Source organism: Coregonus clupeaformis, chromosome 33, assembly GCF_020615455.1.
Source record: "Coregonus clupeaformis isolate EN_2021a chromosome 33, ASM2061545v1, whole genome shotgun sequence".
In the NCBI taxonomy this organism is placed as follows: Eukaryota; Metazoa; Chordata; class Actinopteri; order Salmoniformes; family Salmonidae; genus Coregonus; species Coregonus clupeaformis.
In genome coordinates, this window is record NC_059224.1 from 12,296,974 (window position 1) to 12,315,349 (window position 18,376).

The window sequence follows — 18,376 nt, forward strand, 5'->3', positions numbered from 1 at the left end:
AATAACATCCTCTCATAATGTATATGTTATAGTTCCTAGGACATTATCACGTTTACATGTACTGTCTATGCTGTAGAGTCTGTTTGGTTTCACAAAGATGCCCAGATCATATTGAATGTAAATTAAAAATGAGTGTGTCATAATAATTGAGAATTTATTTCAGTTTTGAAGTCTACCTATGCCCTTTTTAAAAGACACGTTCATATATATTACGGTGTTATCTCTGAAATGATCCGTAGCATTTTGGCATGCCCCATGTTGTTACAAAATATTTGTCAAAAGATAAAATGTAGAGTTTTGGAGGTCATTGAGGAACCAACCTGTTTATTGATTTATTCTGACCTGGACGCAGACCTACTACTGTACTTGGCAAACTCAACACATACTGTACTTCACTGAAATCACTTTATTGTCCATCATAACAGAAGGGCTTTGTCACATTGTGCCATTCTTCACCAGGTTTTAATATTATTATGTCCCAGTAATATAACATATCACAGGAAGTGGTAACCTTACTACCCGCATCACTTCCTGTCACACTCGGTTTATGACATTTGGGTGTATCTCAGTACTCTGAAGTTGCTTCTTCCTCTTGTGCCTTCTCTCCTTCAGCTGCTCTGATCTAAAAACACCTTTGGATAAGTCGAAGCGACATGGTGGATATTTGGGAATTAGAATTTCCACATTTTACCATGTTTTAATTTCAGTGCAGAATGACGTAAGAGAAGAGACGAGGAGAAGAGGCCATTTTAGACTACTGAGAGGCACCCCTTTGAATTGCTACAAAAGGTTACTGAAGAGATGAAATTATGTAGGGATGTTTCTGAGAGCTGTGTAATGATTGTTTCCTATCTTGTACTGTACCAACACCTTGTAATAATTATTATCTGTTCTGTGCTCTATTTATATATAATTAGGCTTATTTTTCACGGTATTTCTTTGGATTCATCATCCATTTTTTTGTGCCATACCTGCAACTAATGCAAAAATAAAGAAAAAATATATTTTGTGTTTGTGTTGTTGAATTAGTCCAGTTCTGGGGATGGGAGATGGGCACGCCTCTTTGTACGCCTTTGTATTTGCTGCATATGTACTTCCTGAATTAGCACAATTTGTGTTGTCATTATACCCTTTACATCGTCTCCTCTTGGTGATTTGCAGTTTTGCTCTTGACACCTTGTCCCCTCGGTTCCTCTGGTGATCACCTGTATTCAACTAAGGAATGGAAACAAAAAGCTTTTGTGTTCTGTGCAAATTGTTTGTTTCACCAAATGTCCCTGCTGTCTTTATGGAGCTGCCTACCACTGAGTTCAGTTATAAGCTTGGGGGTAGCATGGCTGGCTGATGGGGGTTTAGCCAGGTGGCTCTTCCTCCAACCCTCAGAGACAGGAGAAAGTGAGTGATAATGGCGAAAAGGACAGTTGAGAGAGATAGATGGAGGAATAACAATAATAACAATAGGTCTACTGTCAACTGAGAACTTGGATGAGAGCCAGAGGTTTTTAGGCCACAGAACCCCAAGGGAGTCCTAAGTCCTTCATTAGGTAACTGTTGAAAATACCACACATCCTCAATTTGGTATTCAGTGTACAACCCACCACCACAATGTTGTGTTTGCAGTAAAACTAATTAACGTTTAATGCAATGGGGATTTTTTTTCTTTCTATAATAGCAGAAATCACTTTTAGGCATCTCCTGTCAGATAGTTTACACTGAAATGATTGGGCGGTTGAATGCAAAAAGAGCGCATTGCTGTTGGGTAGAGAAACTACCCTCATCATGAATACAGTACATGTCCTAATAAAAAAGGCTCTGGTCGTGTCCCCAGGTTAGCATCATGGTACATACATAATGTGAAATATAGAATGTGATGCCATAGTAAATTGTAGAAACCTAGGCATTCCAGGTGTCATGTAATAAGTCTCTGTCTATGTTCCCAATACATGTTTCGACCAAGTCCCCATAAGACATGTTTTGGCCGAGTCCTCATAAGAATTTTTTTTGGCCATGTCCCCATAAGATATGTTTTGGCCGTGTCTCCGTAAGACATGTATTGGCTGTGTCCCATATGATATGTATTGACTGTGTCCCATATGATATGTATTGACTGTGTCCCAATCAGATATGTATTGGCCTGGTCCCCATAAGATATGGATTGGCCGTTTCCTCATAAGGCAGGTTTTGGCCGTGTCCCCATAAGGCAGGTTATTTGTGAGAGCTATTGCTTCTTGTCTATTGTTTTGTTGTTGTTGTGTGTGATGCCCTGGGGAAACAGTGGGAGAGCGTTTTATTGTTTTTATGAGATTCAGGGGTTTGTCATCCGTCTCCCTCTGCCTCCAGGCTAACCTCGAGCTTTCCCAAAAGATACAGGCCGCTATGGACGTGTGTGTGTGTGTGTGTGTGTGTGTGTGTGTGTGTGTGTGTGTGTGTGTGTGTGTGTGTGTGTGTGTGTGTGAGTGTGAGAGTCAGAGTGAGAGAGAGAAAGAATGTTTGGCCAGATTCACAGTTAACTAGATTCATATATAATTTATATGTTTTAATAAATCCTTATTATTATAGACTTGAGAGAAATAACCTGTATATCCCTACCAGGATTACTGGTCTTTTGAATTGTATTGTATTGTTGTATGTTTTAATTCTGTAATGTATTGATTGTTGCTGCCTTCTTGGCCAGGTCTCCCTTGTAAAAGAGACTATGGGTCACAATGGGCTTTTCCTGGTTAAATAAAGGTTAAATAAATAAATAAATAACTATCAAATCTGTATAAACAGCCCAGCAGGTTCAGGCCCCAGCAAAGGCCTTGTGTTTTTGATCCAATTCAGTTGAATGCTACCACCGGTTATGGGTTAGCATTAGTTTCTAATGTTACATCCTGTCGGGATCTCTATATGGACGCATGTATTATTATGAACACAGCTGGGCCAGGTGCAAATTTATATCCAGAAGTGTATTATATACCAAGGTTGTATCGTATCAGTGCGCACTCAAAGTGCAAAAAAAGTATTTTCTTTTACACAGTGTTTAAAAGTTACTCTAACGTTTTTGGTTGTCTTCTTTATGATGTTTTTTTTATCCCCTGCGTGCCCTAACCCTAAATAAAGTGTGACAAACTTCCTTTTTTGTTCAGATGATAAGTTACTCCCATAAAACATTCAGATGGTTTCTGCTGCTGATAACCCCTGGTAGCATTTGCCCTTTAAAACCCTAAGCACTTTCAATTACCTTCTATCTCGTTTCTCTTTCTCACTGTCTCTCTTTTTATCTCTCCGCTCTCTTTCTCTCTCACACATCTCCTCTCCTCTGTCCGCTCTCCCTCTCTCCTCTGTTTCAGCCCAGCCCACAGACTGCCCCCATAGATCCACAATAGAATGGGCACCTAAACCCGGTGAACAATACCATTTTACATTACATTATATTCCCCTCTCTCCTTGCCATGCACCGCGACAGTGCTTTGTTTACATGGCTATCATTGGCTTCCAGGGCGAATGGGAAAATGTCATGGAATGTTAATGACCCACTAATGCCCCTTTGAAGGAGGCTAGCTGCATCAGTCAAACCAAATATCTTTAGCCGTACCAGCATACCTGCAAGTCAGTCAAGCCCAGCAGCCAGATGATCATGTCAGATGATCATGTCTGATGCAACCTCATTATTGGGAAATGTTGATCTGTTTTCCATCAATGATCAGCTTGTGTTAGGTTTTGTCATGTATATTCAGTTGGGAGTGGTTTAAGGAGATTAAGGATGAGGCTAGACACATTGTCACGATCGTTCATCAACGAGAAGGACCAAGGCGCAGCGTGATATGCATTCATATTTATTAACGACTATACACACGACAAAACAACAAACGAAACGTGAAGTCCAAGGTAGCATACAAACAACATACCTTACACGGAACAAGATCCCACAACTTACTCGTGCCAAAAGGCTGCCTAAGTATGGTCCCCAATCAGAGACAACGAGCTACAGCTGCCTCTGATTGGGAACCACCCCGGCCAACATAGATCTACACATCATAGATTCTATAACAATGAACAAACACAACACGGAATATACACATCCTGACTCAACAAATAAACGTCCCTTGAGTCAGGACGTGACACACATAAACGTCTTTGAGGTGAGTTAGGGCTCTTGTTGCCTCAGAAAGTTTTTTTTAGTCTGTCCCCTGTATTTTAAAATTGTCAAAAAGGCATATCAACTTTCAAATCATCCACTAGAACAGTGCGCAAAACAACAATATGAAACACAGCTGTGTGGTTTTTGAATGCCAAAGTAACACAGGCAATCCACAAACATCCTAGTGGCATAGCTAACTTCGGTCCTATCATCTTCCTTCGTCAATGTCGGTCCCCATTTTTCCGTTTTAAAGCTAATTTCCTGCAATTCTACCCATTTTGCCATGACTTATGCCAAGTTAATGATATCTAAGTGAGAGTGACTAACAAAATCAATGGGGGCCCCCTGGAGGTCAGGGCCCCTGGGCACATGCCCTGCATGACCGGTCGGTTTAGCTAGCTGACTTATCAATCTAAAAAGTGTTAGCTTACATGTCTAATTGAGTGACTGTCAGCAACTGACATAACAAGATTATTTTTTTTAATGCACAACCAAATCTCGAACTACTATTCCAACTCTCAACAACTTATTTTTTCTTTTCTGGGGTCCCCTAGCAGCCTGGGGCCCTAAGCGACCGCTTATGTTGCTGACAGTGCCTTCAGAAAGTATTCACACCCCTCAACTTTTTCCACATTTTGTTGTGTTACAAAGTGGGATTCAAATGGATTTAATTTATATTTTTTGTCAACGATCTACACAAAATACTCTGTAATGTCAAAGTAGAAGAAAAAATCTAACATTTGTAAAAAAATATATGAAAAATAAAACACTAATATATATTGATTAGATAAGTATTCAACCAACTGAGTAAATACGTTAGAATCACTTTTGGCAGCCCATTTTCCCATTATTATTTTCAAAATTCTTCAAGCTCTGTCAAATTGGTTGTTGATCATTGCTAGACAATCATTTTTAGTTCTTGCCATAGATTTCCAAGCAGATTAAAGTCAAAACTGTAACTCGGCCACTCAGGAACATTCACTGTCTTCTTGGTAAGCAACTCCAGCGTAGATTTGGCCTTGTGTTTTAGGTTATTGTCCTGCTGAAAGGTGAATTCATCTCCCTGTGTCTGGTGGAAAGCAGACTGAACCAGGTTTTCCTCTATGATTTTGCCTGTGATTAGCTTTAGAAAACGTTCAGTTTTACCAGTCAGGAAACATGTGGCTTCGTTCCCACAACCAATATGAAACCAAAAAACATACGTTCCCACAACTTCCAAGGAACAAATATGCTAGCTGGGGACTCATCAGATCTGTTCTGCAGGTCATTGAGAAGAAAAAGCTGTCCCCTTACCGCTGATCCTGGGCCAGATATTGTTTGATGTATCGAATTGTTATGGGTAGGATTGGTGGTACCTGATCCTAGATCTGTAGTTAGGTGCTTCTTATGGTTCAACCCTAAAAGCACTAGGGAAGACTCATGTGGTTTGTGGTAGAGTAGACTACATCCATATTCTACAGTAAATGCCCTTAATGATTAAGGTTACGATTGAACGTTTGGTAATTTGATCTTGAATTTGTGGTTAACCTATTGTCAACTTCATCTCTATAATACAGTAGTGTGTGTTCTGTGGGCGGTTGATTAGTCATCAGATGTGTTTAGTATCTCAGCCGCTCCCACAGCGATGACACATGAGACCTTTAGATCATGTCTAACACCACAGTGTTGTAGGAGCATTAATTACCTTTTCTCATTAGACATGCCCATGTCCTGATTACGCATTGTAAAGAACCACCCACACACTCCTCTCAATCCTGTCTTACTGTCGATGGTGACACCGCTTTCTGTGTGATGACGGATACAAGTGACTTTAAATGCCCTTGTTCAAGCCTCTTATTGGTGGTGAGCAACCCTTGCTATCAGAGAGTCAGAAGGGACACTTAACTGTAAGTGTGATTGTTACACCTAAGGGGGGAGCTGTGGATTCAGATTTAATCAAATCAACTTGACTTTTCTTATCTTTGTTTGTTTTCTAGCTCCATGGTAACAGATGATGTCTTAAACTGTTTTACTAGTCGGTAATTTCCCTCTCATCCTCCTCTCTGACAATCTTCTCTTCTCTCATTGTTCCCTGTCACACGAGTGTCCTTTGAAGCCGACGCTACAATCAAAGGATTCTTGTTTGTTTGAGGAAGAAGAGCAGGGGAGGAAGAAGCATCTAAATTCCCCACAATGGCTACTTCAACATTCCTTGTAACTTCCATCCAACGACAAAAGATTAGCTTGAGAAAATACACTGCATACAGCACAGCATACTCCCCTCACATCAAAGACAAGTCAGTTAGAACCAGAAGGGAGAAACAGGGGAAAGAGTTCTACAGTAGAACACCCAGGCTTCCTTTAGAAGAGTATCAGCATCAAAATAGATTCAGAAACCTCCTCAATGTGTTACCTAAGGGGAGGCCCCTCTATCTGAAACAACTTAGTTTGTCAGTGTCCACTTATCATTTCAACGGCCGGCTGAGCCTCCCTCCTCTCACGATGCAATGTGAGCTGGCTGGTAATCATTTGAAACATTTCCCAGTGTCAGTTCTCAGACAAATTCTGATGACCCCCGGTTAAGTTTTGCTGGTCGCGCATCTTCCTTCGAACTTCTACAGGGGTGAACTTTGATAGGGGTGGGGGCCACAGAAAACCTGAACTCATCATGAGGGGCCACAGTTGCTTGCGGTCTGCATTTCTTGGCGTTTTAGAGTTCATTTCGTGCAATTCTACACATTTTGGGTCATACTACGAGGTCATTTACATTTACATTTTAGTCATTTAGCAGACGCTCTTATCCAGAGCGACTTACAGTTAGTGAATATTATTTTTTATTTATTTATTTTTTATATACTGGCCCCCCGTGGGAATCAAACCCACAACCCTGGCGTTGCAAACGCCATGTTCTATCAACTGAGCTACATCCCTGCCGGCCATTCCCTCCCCTACCCCGGACGACGCTGGGCCAATTGTGCGCCGCCCATGAGTCTCCCGGTCGCGGCCGGCTGCGACAGAGCCCGGATTCGAACCAGGATCTCTAGTGGCACAGTTAGCACTGCGATGCAGTGCCTTAGACCACTGCGCCACTCAGGAGACAACTTTGGTAAAGTTTATTATGTTGGTCAAACAATTTCACAATTTTCCTACACAGTATATTCTAATGTCTTATCATCTTGGTAATAGTAAAAAAATATATATTTTTTAAAACGTTAGTTCTACTATCACCTATGAAATCTGCAATGTATCCACAACATAAGAGCCCTACTCTTATTGTACTAAGTGGCAGTAAGTGTAAACATTCCTGTGTTGTGTTGACGTGTTGTGTTGACATGTTGTGTTGATGTGTTGTGTTGTGTTGACATGTTGTGTTGATGTGTTGTGTTGACATGTTGTGTTGACGTGTTGTGTTGATGTGTTGTGTTGACATGTTGTGTTGACATGTTGTGTTGACGTGTTGTGTTGATGTGTTGTGTTGACATGTTGTGTTGACGTGTTGTGTTGACGTGTTGTGTTGACGTGTTGTGTTGTGGGACTGGAGTGTGGCTCTCTTTACTTCACAGCGCCTGAGGTTCCAGTCAGCCTGAAACACACCAACACCTGGAGAGGAGGTGCTGCCACACAGCACAGGGACCTGACATAGCTGAGATAGTGTCATATAGCAGGCTAGGTGAAACAGGCTGGCTGGAAACCGGAGATGTGTTGTGGAAAATGTAGACGGAGGCATGATGTCAAACACACATGATGCTGACACACTGCTGAGACATCTCTCTGAGGTTCAAACATATTTGTGTGTGTGTGTGTGTGTGTGTGTGTGTGTGCGTGCGTGCATGCGTGCGGCTGTCTTTCAATCTACATCTGTCAAAACTATAGACCACCACCAACTCCTCTGCAATTAATTCCCTCCAACTTTCTCTAATTCCTTGTCTTTATATTGGCTTTCTGTTAAACACAGTCGAGTGTAAATGTTTAATTGTGTGCTTGGCTCTGTTATGTTGTGTTGCTGGATCCCTGGGGTAATGAGGAGGGGAGATATAAATTGGGTTGGTGGAGTGAGACTGGGGCCCATGCTTCCTCCAGGGCCAATCAATAAGGAGGAACTGTAAATACTAGGTAATGTGCATGGACACACAGACTGGGGTAATCAATTTCAGAGGTGGTACGGTGAATCAGACTTGTATCATACAAGCTAACCTTGCCTTGAGACATGATGACTTATGTTAGCTGACATGGGTAAATGCCTACTGTAGGCTTTTGCTCAGCTGGCTAACACAGTGTTGTGGTGCACAGACAACCCAGTCTGTCACATAAGAGGAAAGGGTAAGCATCTTTAGACTAGTGAGATTCACCCCATGTCTCCAATGGCCCAGTCATTCAGTCATTCACTATTCCCCTTTCCGTGAAATAACTGAAACTGATCTTTAGTTTTTTTGTAGGTATTCTGAGAGGCTCACAGTGAACTACATTTGGAAAGATTCAGCTGGTGTGAGAGATTTGTGCCTACATTAGTGTGTGCATTTGTGCTGACAACACAAAGCACTTGAAATTCTATTTCACTGTTATGAATTTAAGCTGGATTTGTATTACATTGTCATGCAAGGCTGGGCAGAAATAAGAAACTCCCACTAACACAAAAGGGGGGTGATGATGATACGCTATGCTGCGTCTCTCTCTCTCTCTCTCTCTCTCTCTCTCTCTCTCTCTCTCTCTCTCTCTCTCTCTCTCTCTCTCTCTCTCTCTCTCTCTCTCTCTCTCTCTCTCTCTCTCTCTCTCTCTCTCTCTCTCTCTCTCTCTCTCTCTCTCTCTCTCTCTCTCTCTCTCTCTCTCTCTCTCTCGCTCACGTGTGCTTTGTAAACAGGGATGCTATTTCTGGTGCTCTTTGGGTGCAGGTGTCCAATTAAATTTCACACTCCTGTGGAGGTACATTGTGGGGCCGTTGGGGGGGATGCAGGGGGCTGTGTGCACTCTACTGCCCCACTGTGGGGGCCCAGGGCCCTGGGAGAGAGAGAGATGGAGGGAGGTAAAAAGAGAAAGGAAAGTAGAGACATAGAGGTCGAGAAAGCATTGAGGGAACGTTTGAGGGCCGTGTGTGTGTGCGTGTGTTGAGGAGGAGTCAGAGGGGGTAAGGAGGACAGGGACAGGGGTGGGTCGATAAGGTGATGTGACAGCATGGCCTCAGAGCCATACGAAACATACTATACACATTTCTGAACACCTCCATGATATGTACTAATGGTCAACTTACTTTAGACAGAAACTAAAGTACGGTGGGAGGCGTAGTCTGGGACAACTGTAGTTATTTAGCTAACCCTTCCCCTAACCCTTATTCTAAACTTAACCCAATTCACCTAACTTTCATCGTTTTAGTTCTCTTAACCTTTTATGTTAATTATCCTAACCTTTGACGTTAGTTCACCCCTCGTAATTCTACTTGTTCTTATGATGCAACCTGGTCTCAGAGAAAGACGCATAATACTATACGTCCTCCAAGACATATGATAAGTTATGACATCCAATTTGTATGCTATTGTACGCCCGGGTAAGACGCATGATACTATATGTCCTCTAATTCGTATGATATTGAACAACCACTATTCCATTCATAATGTAACCTAATGTAACATAACATATCATCCTAAATAGAGTGGCACAGATTTCGTACAGAATAATACGAATTGCCCTGAGACCACGTGAATAGAAAGTAGAGGATGCTGGGGTGAGATTTAAAGCTTTTTGCTTCTCACTTTAAAAACTCGTACACGTTCTCCAGTCCAGATGGTTTGGGATCCTTTGAGCTTCTCAAAAGTGTGTTTTGTCTTCCACTTCCCATCCTACAGGAAGAGCGTGGTTAAAATCAATAGCCCCATCTGGCCGAGTACAACAGTACAGAAGCTCCAGGAGCTCTGATGTTTGGATGGTTGCTCTACACATGACCAGTGTTGTAGAAAATCCTAAGCGGGGAAAATAATGATATTTTAATATATTACAAGTACAGTGCATTCGGAAAGTATTCAGACCCTTTGACTTTTTCCACATTTTGCTACATTACAGCCTTATTCTATAATGGATTAAATTACTTTTTTCCTCATCAATCTACACACAATACCGCATAATGACAAAGCAAAATCAGGTTTTAAGAAATTTTTGCAAATGTACATAAGTAGTCAGACCCTTTGCTATGAGACTCAAAATTGCGCTCAGGTGCATCCTGTTTCCATTGATCATCCTTGAGATATTTCTACAACTTGATTGGAATCCACCTTTGGTAAATTCAATTGATTTTACATGTTTTGGAAAAGCACACACCTGTCTATATAAGCTCCCACAGTTGACAGTGCATGTCAGAGCAAAAACCAAGCCATGAGGTGGAAGGAATTGTCAGTAGAGCGAAACATTTCTGCAGCATTGAAGGTCCCCAAGAACACAGTGGCCTCCATCATTCTTAAATGGAAGAAGTTAGGAACCACCAAGACTCTTCCTAGAGCTGGCCGCCCGGCCAAACTGAGCAATCAGGGGAGAAGGGCCTTGGTCAGGGAGATGGTCACTCTGACAGAGCTCCAGAGTTCCTCTGTGGAGATGGGAGAACCTTCCAGAAGGACAACCATCTCTGCAGCACTCCACCAATCAGGTCTTTATTGTATAGTGGCCAGACGGAAGCCTTTTTAGGAATAACCCTTCTTCTACAACATCTGTAAGGTCCCTCAGTCAAGTATTGAATTTCAAGCACAGATTCAACTACAAAGACCAGGGAGCCTTTCGAAAGCCTCATAAAAGGGCAGTGATTGGTAGATCGGTAACAATATCAAATCAGACATTGAATATCTCTTTAAGCATGGTCAAGTTAATAATTATGCTGTGGGTTATGTATTAAACCACCCAGACACATCAAAGACACAGTTGTCCTTCTGAACTGAGCTGCAGGACAGGAATAAAACTGCTCAGGGATGTTACCATGAGGCCATTGGTGATTGTAAAACAGTTACAGAGTTCAATGGCTTTGATGGGAGAAAACTGAGGATGGTTCAACAACATTGTAGTGACTCCAGAATAATGATTTGAATGACAGAGTGAAAAGAATAATACAAATATACAGAATAAAAATGTTCCAAAACATACTTCTTGTATGCAACAAGGCACTAAAGTAATACTGCACAGCTGAGGAACATGCTTCCTGAGAGTATACTTTTTCATATCTCAATAAAATATTCTTAAGTATACTTTAACAAAATATATTTAATGTATACTTTCAAAAACACATGTGCGCAAACATTTGCATATTACCCAGCATCCTTTTCTGCAGCTGGAGCTTTTATTTATAATATGATATTGTTCCTCATATTTAGCTTATTGAAATGTTTTGATGTAAATTTTCAAACTGAATAATGTAGTACTTTTAATTACAAATGACATATTACACATTACACAGTTTATTGAAATGTTAATTTATTACCATAATGTGAACAACTAAAGTGTGAAACCCGAATGGTGCATAGTTCTCAAAAATGTTACTAGTTAATTGCTGCTCCAAACTTTACTGCTTTGAAAATAGCATGTTAACATTGGCTGAGAAGGTGCCTTGACTAATTACAATAGCTAATGTGGTTTATGAGTATTTGGAAAAGTATACCTGAAGCACATCACAAATACTGTTTTTTGTAAAGAAAATATAGGAATTATAATTTCTAATTGATGAGAAATATACATCAAATGTACTTAAGGTGTACTCCAAGTATATATATATATATATATATATATTTTTTTTTTTTTTTAATATATATATATATTTGGGGGGATGGATCAGCTTAATATTGCAGATAGATTGTATCTTCTATCAATGTAATTGTCTGCATCACTTCCAATCCCCCATGTTTTTAATATATACAGTATACTCCCCTTTATTACTTTTCAACCCCGCCATCCTTTCTCTACTTGGAGTAAATTAGTGAACAACAATGCCCAGGCCTCTACTTCCGGTCTATACTTACTATCTACACCTTATGGACAGAGTTATTTTTACAATAATTCTAATATATATATATATATATATATATATATATATATATATATATATATATATATATATACATATTTTTGCTCCTGAACTTCTTCTACTCTTAACCTCTCCGATCATTTTCATGATGTCTATATGCCATATCTTTCTAACTGTGCTCTTTCCCAAAAGCTCCCAACATTCAACCTATATACTTATTATGGACACAGTATGCTTACATTATTAGCTATCTTTGTTATTATTTGTTGTTATTTGTTATTAGTCCCATCCTTCAACTCTATTCAATACCTCCCATCTATCTCTTAACACCATCCATATAGGATTTCTATTTGCCATATATATTTCAACCGTACTGTGATGTTTTACAAAAGTTCTGAACCTTTCTATTCTCATTGCTTCTACAGATTGTGAATTAAAAATAAACATTTTTGCTAAAAGTATTATTATATTATTGATTGATTGACTATGACTTTTCAGATCACCCAGTAATGCTATCTGCAAGGTTAGCTCCAGGTAAATATTGCAATCCTTTAGCCATTCCTGGACCTGTGTCCAAAAACAAGCTACAAATGGACAGAACCAAAACAAATGATCTAATGATTCTGTCTCTTCACAGCAAAATCTGCAGAGCTGGGAAGATTGTATCCCCCATATAAATAACATTCTATTGGTAGCAAGAATTTTATATAATAATTTAAATTGAAAGATTCAAATTTTTGAATCCGGTGTCGTTTTGCGTGTCAGTTCATAAACACTATGGGATCGGTACGTCAAAGATCTCTTCCCAACTATTTTGCAATCTATATGGGACGGCTGTCAATCCTTTGGTCCTTAAGTGAAACTGATATACTTTTTTATTTATCACAGTTTTCCTTAACCAATTATGTTCTTTAATGCAAGGCCGACAGACAAGTTCCTTACTTTCTCCCCCTTCCACTTTCCTCTTCCACTTTTGCGGTAAGGCTGCAATTATTTGGTTGTAATTTTGGGTAGAGCAGACATTTCCATATGTTTTTGTTAGCTGCATGTGTGACATAACTCCACCAGTCCTACCGATGATATCATTTACGAAGATTATACATTTTTTTTAAATTCTGTCAAAAAATAAAGTTTTTTTGTCAATTAGTATATTTGTTTTTAACCACAATATTTGTTGCATTATTTGCTCCGTCGTTTCTGGAGGATTAAATTGAAATTGCAACCAACTTTCTATGGCTTGTTTTAGAAATAGTGATATTTGGGAGATGATTTCCTTTTCAAATAACTGCAAATGAGTTGTTGTAATCTGAATAAAGGGAAAAAGGCCTTTCTTGAACATTGGGTGAGACAATCTTACTAATTTGCTTGAGAACCAGTTCGGATTTAAGTATAACTTTTGTCTGACTGAAGCCTTTAGTGATAGGTCTAATGCTTTAATATTTAATAATTTCTGTCCTCCGAATTCATATTCATTATATAAATATGCCCTTTTAATTTTGTCTGGCTTGCCATTCCAAATAAAATTGAATATTTTTTTCTCATATAATTTAAAAAACTGTTCGCTAGGCGTAGGCAAGACCATAAGCAAATAGGTAAACTGGGATAATACTAAAGAGTTCATCAGGGTGATTTTTCCACAAATTGACAGGTATTTTCCTTTCCATGGTAGTAAGATCTTATCTATTTTTGCTAACTTTCTATTAAAATTTATTGAAGTGAGATCATTTATTTCCTTTGGGATATGTATTCCGAGTATATCCACATCACCATCAGACCATTTTATTGGTAAACTACATGGTAATGTAAAATTTTTATTTTTTAGTGATCCAATACGTGATATAGTACATTTGTCATAATTTGGTTGTAATCCAGAGAGGTTAGAAAATGTATCTAGATCCTCTATGAGGCTGTGGAGGGATTCTAGTTGTGGATTTAAAAGAAAACATGAATCATCAGCGTACAATGACACCTTTGTTTTTAAGCCCTGTATTTCTAATCCTCTGATATTATTATTGGATCTGATTTTAATAGCTAACATCTCGATGGCCACAATAAATAGATATGCCGATAGTGGACAACCTTGTTTCACTCCTCTTGATAGTTAAAAACTTTCGGAGAAATAGCCATTATTTACTATTTTACACCTAGGGTTACTATACATGATTTTGACCCATTTTATAAGAGATTCTCCAAAATTGAAATGCTCCAGGCATTTATATATAAACCCCAGTCGAACTTTATCAAATGCCTTTTCGAAGTCTGCTATGAATAGCAGGCCTGGTTTCCCATATTTTCCATAGTGTTCTATTGTTTCCAATACTTGCCTTATATTATCTCCAATGTATCTTCCATGTAAAAAACCTGTCTGATTAGAATGAATAATAACCGACAATACATTTGTAATTCTATGCGCTATACATTTTGCTAGGATTTTTGCATCACAACACTGAAGTGTAAGGGTTCTCCAATTTTGTAAATGGACTGCAAGTATATTTGTTTAGCTCTTTATCTATTATACTAAGAATATAATTTTTTTTTAAAGTGTCCCCATGTAGATCATTTTAAATGTATTTAATATCAAATCAAATTTTATTGGCCACATGCGCCGAATACAACAGGTGCAGAAATTCTAGTGAAATGCTTACTTACAGCCCTTAACCAACAGTGATAAATTGGCACAACCTAGCACCAAAATAAATTATTTTCCAATAGCAGCACAGTGGCAGGCCCAATCCCCTCACTGCTCTGGGGCGTCAACGGAGGTGACCGGACTGGCAATCATAGACACACGCACACACGCACACACACACATACACACACACATTGGGATCATCATCTACACAAAAGAGTGAGGAAGAAGGGGGAACAAATGGCCCTTGACATAATTCACAGACTGAGTGACCAGTATAGCCCTCTACCCACCGGGCATATTTATAGAGCGCTCCTGTATAAATCTAAGAGAGTAGTTTCTAGTTTTGTTCCAATGTCTTTAAAACTGCTCAACTCTTGAAGCATTTCTTTATTTGTATTTGTAAATATGTGTATATGTAGCCTGTGGTTGCATAGAATGCTTCCAATCCTTTATACTGTAGCCTACATGTTTTGTGTTCTATTTTGTTGTGTCTTGTACTGTATGTAGCAATCCGTCACCATACATTAAGTTCCCTCTCAGAAAATAAAAGTTATTTGAATTTGAATTCCTTTTTGGAGCATTGGAGCAGTCCCACTCCTTATGTATGTTATTGTTTATTGGATAAGACAGAGAGAGTTACAGAAGAAAGGTAGGAGAGTTTTTGCTGAAAGAGCAATGGGCTGAATTCAAACCCATGCTGGCAGCGGTACATGTATTCTAGAGGCAGAGCCCTAGACCGCTAGACCACCGCAGATCACAAGCTGGTGGTCTTCTCAACAATAACAACAACAACAGCAACTGTCCCATCAATAACTAAGCCAGATCATCTGGGCAACAAAGGAATTTACAATTTGAGCAATTCTCCACACCAGCACGGCCTGCTGTGTTGTTTTGTTAGCATCTCAAAGACACATGGACGGCTGGTTTGTTGTGGTCGGCTCTGGACTGATCTCTGGCTGTGATCAGGCTTCTCTCTGCCCTTTGCCACTAGTGGAACTGACAGCGTTTGAACTACTTTGCAGATATGAAACAAACAGACAATCATAATATCAAACCAATATATACAATTCACAGTTTGTGCTACAAAAACAACTTGATAAGAGGTTTTAAAAATATGTTCTATTTGACTAAAATATTCCATTACGTACAGTAAGGCATTGTTGGCAGAATAGATGAATGCAGTCAAAGCATGAGTAATTACAATTCATCTATACCTATACCTATACTAGGTAGTCTAATAAATATTGCTCTATCAGACTGTAAATCACAGCTAGTAAATTGTTTGCTGCCTCCAGCAATTCGGGTGATTTATGATTTGATTTATTAGGATCCCCATTAACCGATGCCAATGGTGACAGCTAGTCTTACTGGGGTCCAACACATAACGTAAAAGACATTACAAACAACAAATTACTTTACAATTTTCATACATTTAAAAACATTAACATGTAGTGTGTGTGCAAATATCAGTTACCCATACATGTCAGTACATACTACAAGTAGGTCACAAGGTAGAGAGGCGTTGTGCCGTGAGGTGCTGCTTTATTTGTTTTTATAAACCAGGTTTGCTGTTCACTTGCGCTATATACAGTGCATTCGGAAAGTATTCAGACCCATTCCCTTTTTCCACATTTCGTTACGTTACAGCCTTGTTCTAAAATGGATGAAATTATTTTTTTCCCTCATCAATCTACACACAATACCCCATAATGACAAAGCAAAAACAGGTTTTTAGATTTTTTTGCAAATGTATATCTGTGGAGATCGGAGAACCTTCCAGAAGGACAACCATCTCTGCAGCACTCCACCAATCAGACCTTAATGGTAGAGTGGCCAGACGGAAGCCACTCCTCAGTAAAAGGCACATGACAGCCCGCTTGGAGTTTGCCAAAAGGCACATAAAGGACTCTCAGACCATGTTTTTCAGCGGCAGGGACTGGGAGACTAGTCAGGATCAAAGGAAAGATGAATGGACCAAAGTACTGAGAGATCCTTGATAAAAAACCTGCTCCAGAGCGCTCAGGACCTCAGACTGGGGCGAAGGTTCACCTTCCAACAGGACAACGACCCTAAACACACAGCCAAGACAACGCAGGAGTGGCCCACCCAAAGCCCGGACTTGAACCCGATCAAAAATCTGTGGAGAGACCTAAAAATAGCTGTGCAGCGACGCTCCCCATCCAACCTGACAGAGTTTGAGAGGATCTGCAGAGAAGAATGGGAGAAAGCGTGTAGAGTCATACCCAAGACGACTCGAGGCTGTAATCGCTGTAAAAGGTGCTTCAACAAAGTACTGAGTAAATGGTTTGAATACTTATGTAAATAAGGTATTTCAGGGTTGTTTTATTTTATAAATTTGAAAAAAATTGTAAAAACCTGTTTTCGCTTTGTCATTATGGGGTATTGTGTGTAGATTGATGAGGGAAAAAAATATTTAATCCATTTTAGAATAAGGCTGTAACGTTACAAAATGTGGAAAAAGTGACGGGGTCTGAATACTTTCCGAATGCGCTGTAGATTGCTCTGAATCCACGATATGGCAGAGGTTGAAAAGACATAACACATAATTGTTTTTCAACAACAGGTTATGGTCACTAATATCAAAGGCTGCACTGAAATATAAGAGTACAGCTCCCACAATGTTCTTATTATCAATTTATTTCAACCAATCATCAGTCATTTGTGTCAGTGCAGTACATGTTGAGTGCCCTTCTCTATAAGCATGCTTAAAGTCTGTTGTTAATTTGTTCACAGAGAAATAGCGTTGTATTTGGTCAAACTCCATTTTTTCCAACAGTTTGCTAAGAGCTGGCAGCAAGCTGATAAGTCTGCTGTTAGAACCAGTAAAGGCCGCTTTACCACTCTTGGGTAGCGGAATGACTTTGGCTTCCCTCCAGGCCTGAGGACAAATACTTTCCTCTAGGCTCAGATTAAAGATATGACAGATAGGAGTGGCTATAGAGTCAGCTACCATCCTTAGTAGCTTTCAATCTAAGTTATCAACGCCAGGAGGGTTGTCATTATTGATCGATAACAATAATTTTTCCACCTCTCCCACACTAACTTTTCAAAATTCTAACTTACAATGCTTTTCTTTCATTATTCGTTGATGCACTGTTTCAGTTTAAGTCACTCAATATTTTGGACAAAACAGACGAAAGTAAGAATGGGAATCTCAATACAATCAAACTAGCGAGGGCAATGATCTCAAGTCACAACGTGGCTAATATGCTAGCTTATCTATTCATGTATGTATTTACCAAGCTAAAAACACAGAGCTAGCTTCTGGGAGGGTGTCATTCCATTGTACGAGTGAGTGAGGGGATTACTTTTTCCCCAAAACGTTTATAGCAGCTACGGTGGCTACAGTTAGAGATTGTGCCATTTGGTTAGCTAACAAGAATTGTGAATCACTTAGCTAACTAGCTATGCTGAACTTGAATGACTGTTATCCACGGCAGTTAGCATATCTCTTAGTTGTTAATCAAATGTATTTGGAATCGATCAAATGGGCATTCCCATTCAGTTGTCAAAGATGTGGATTATGGGACAGAGTAGAAACAGGGCGTAGGCAGAAAGGTTGCAGGAGGGCGAGCAGGCTGCTATTCTGCGTTGTATCAGTGCAATTGTGATGGCCAATTACACCCTGAAA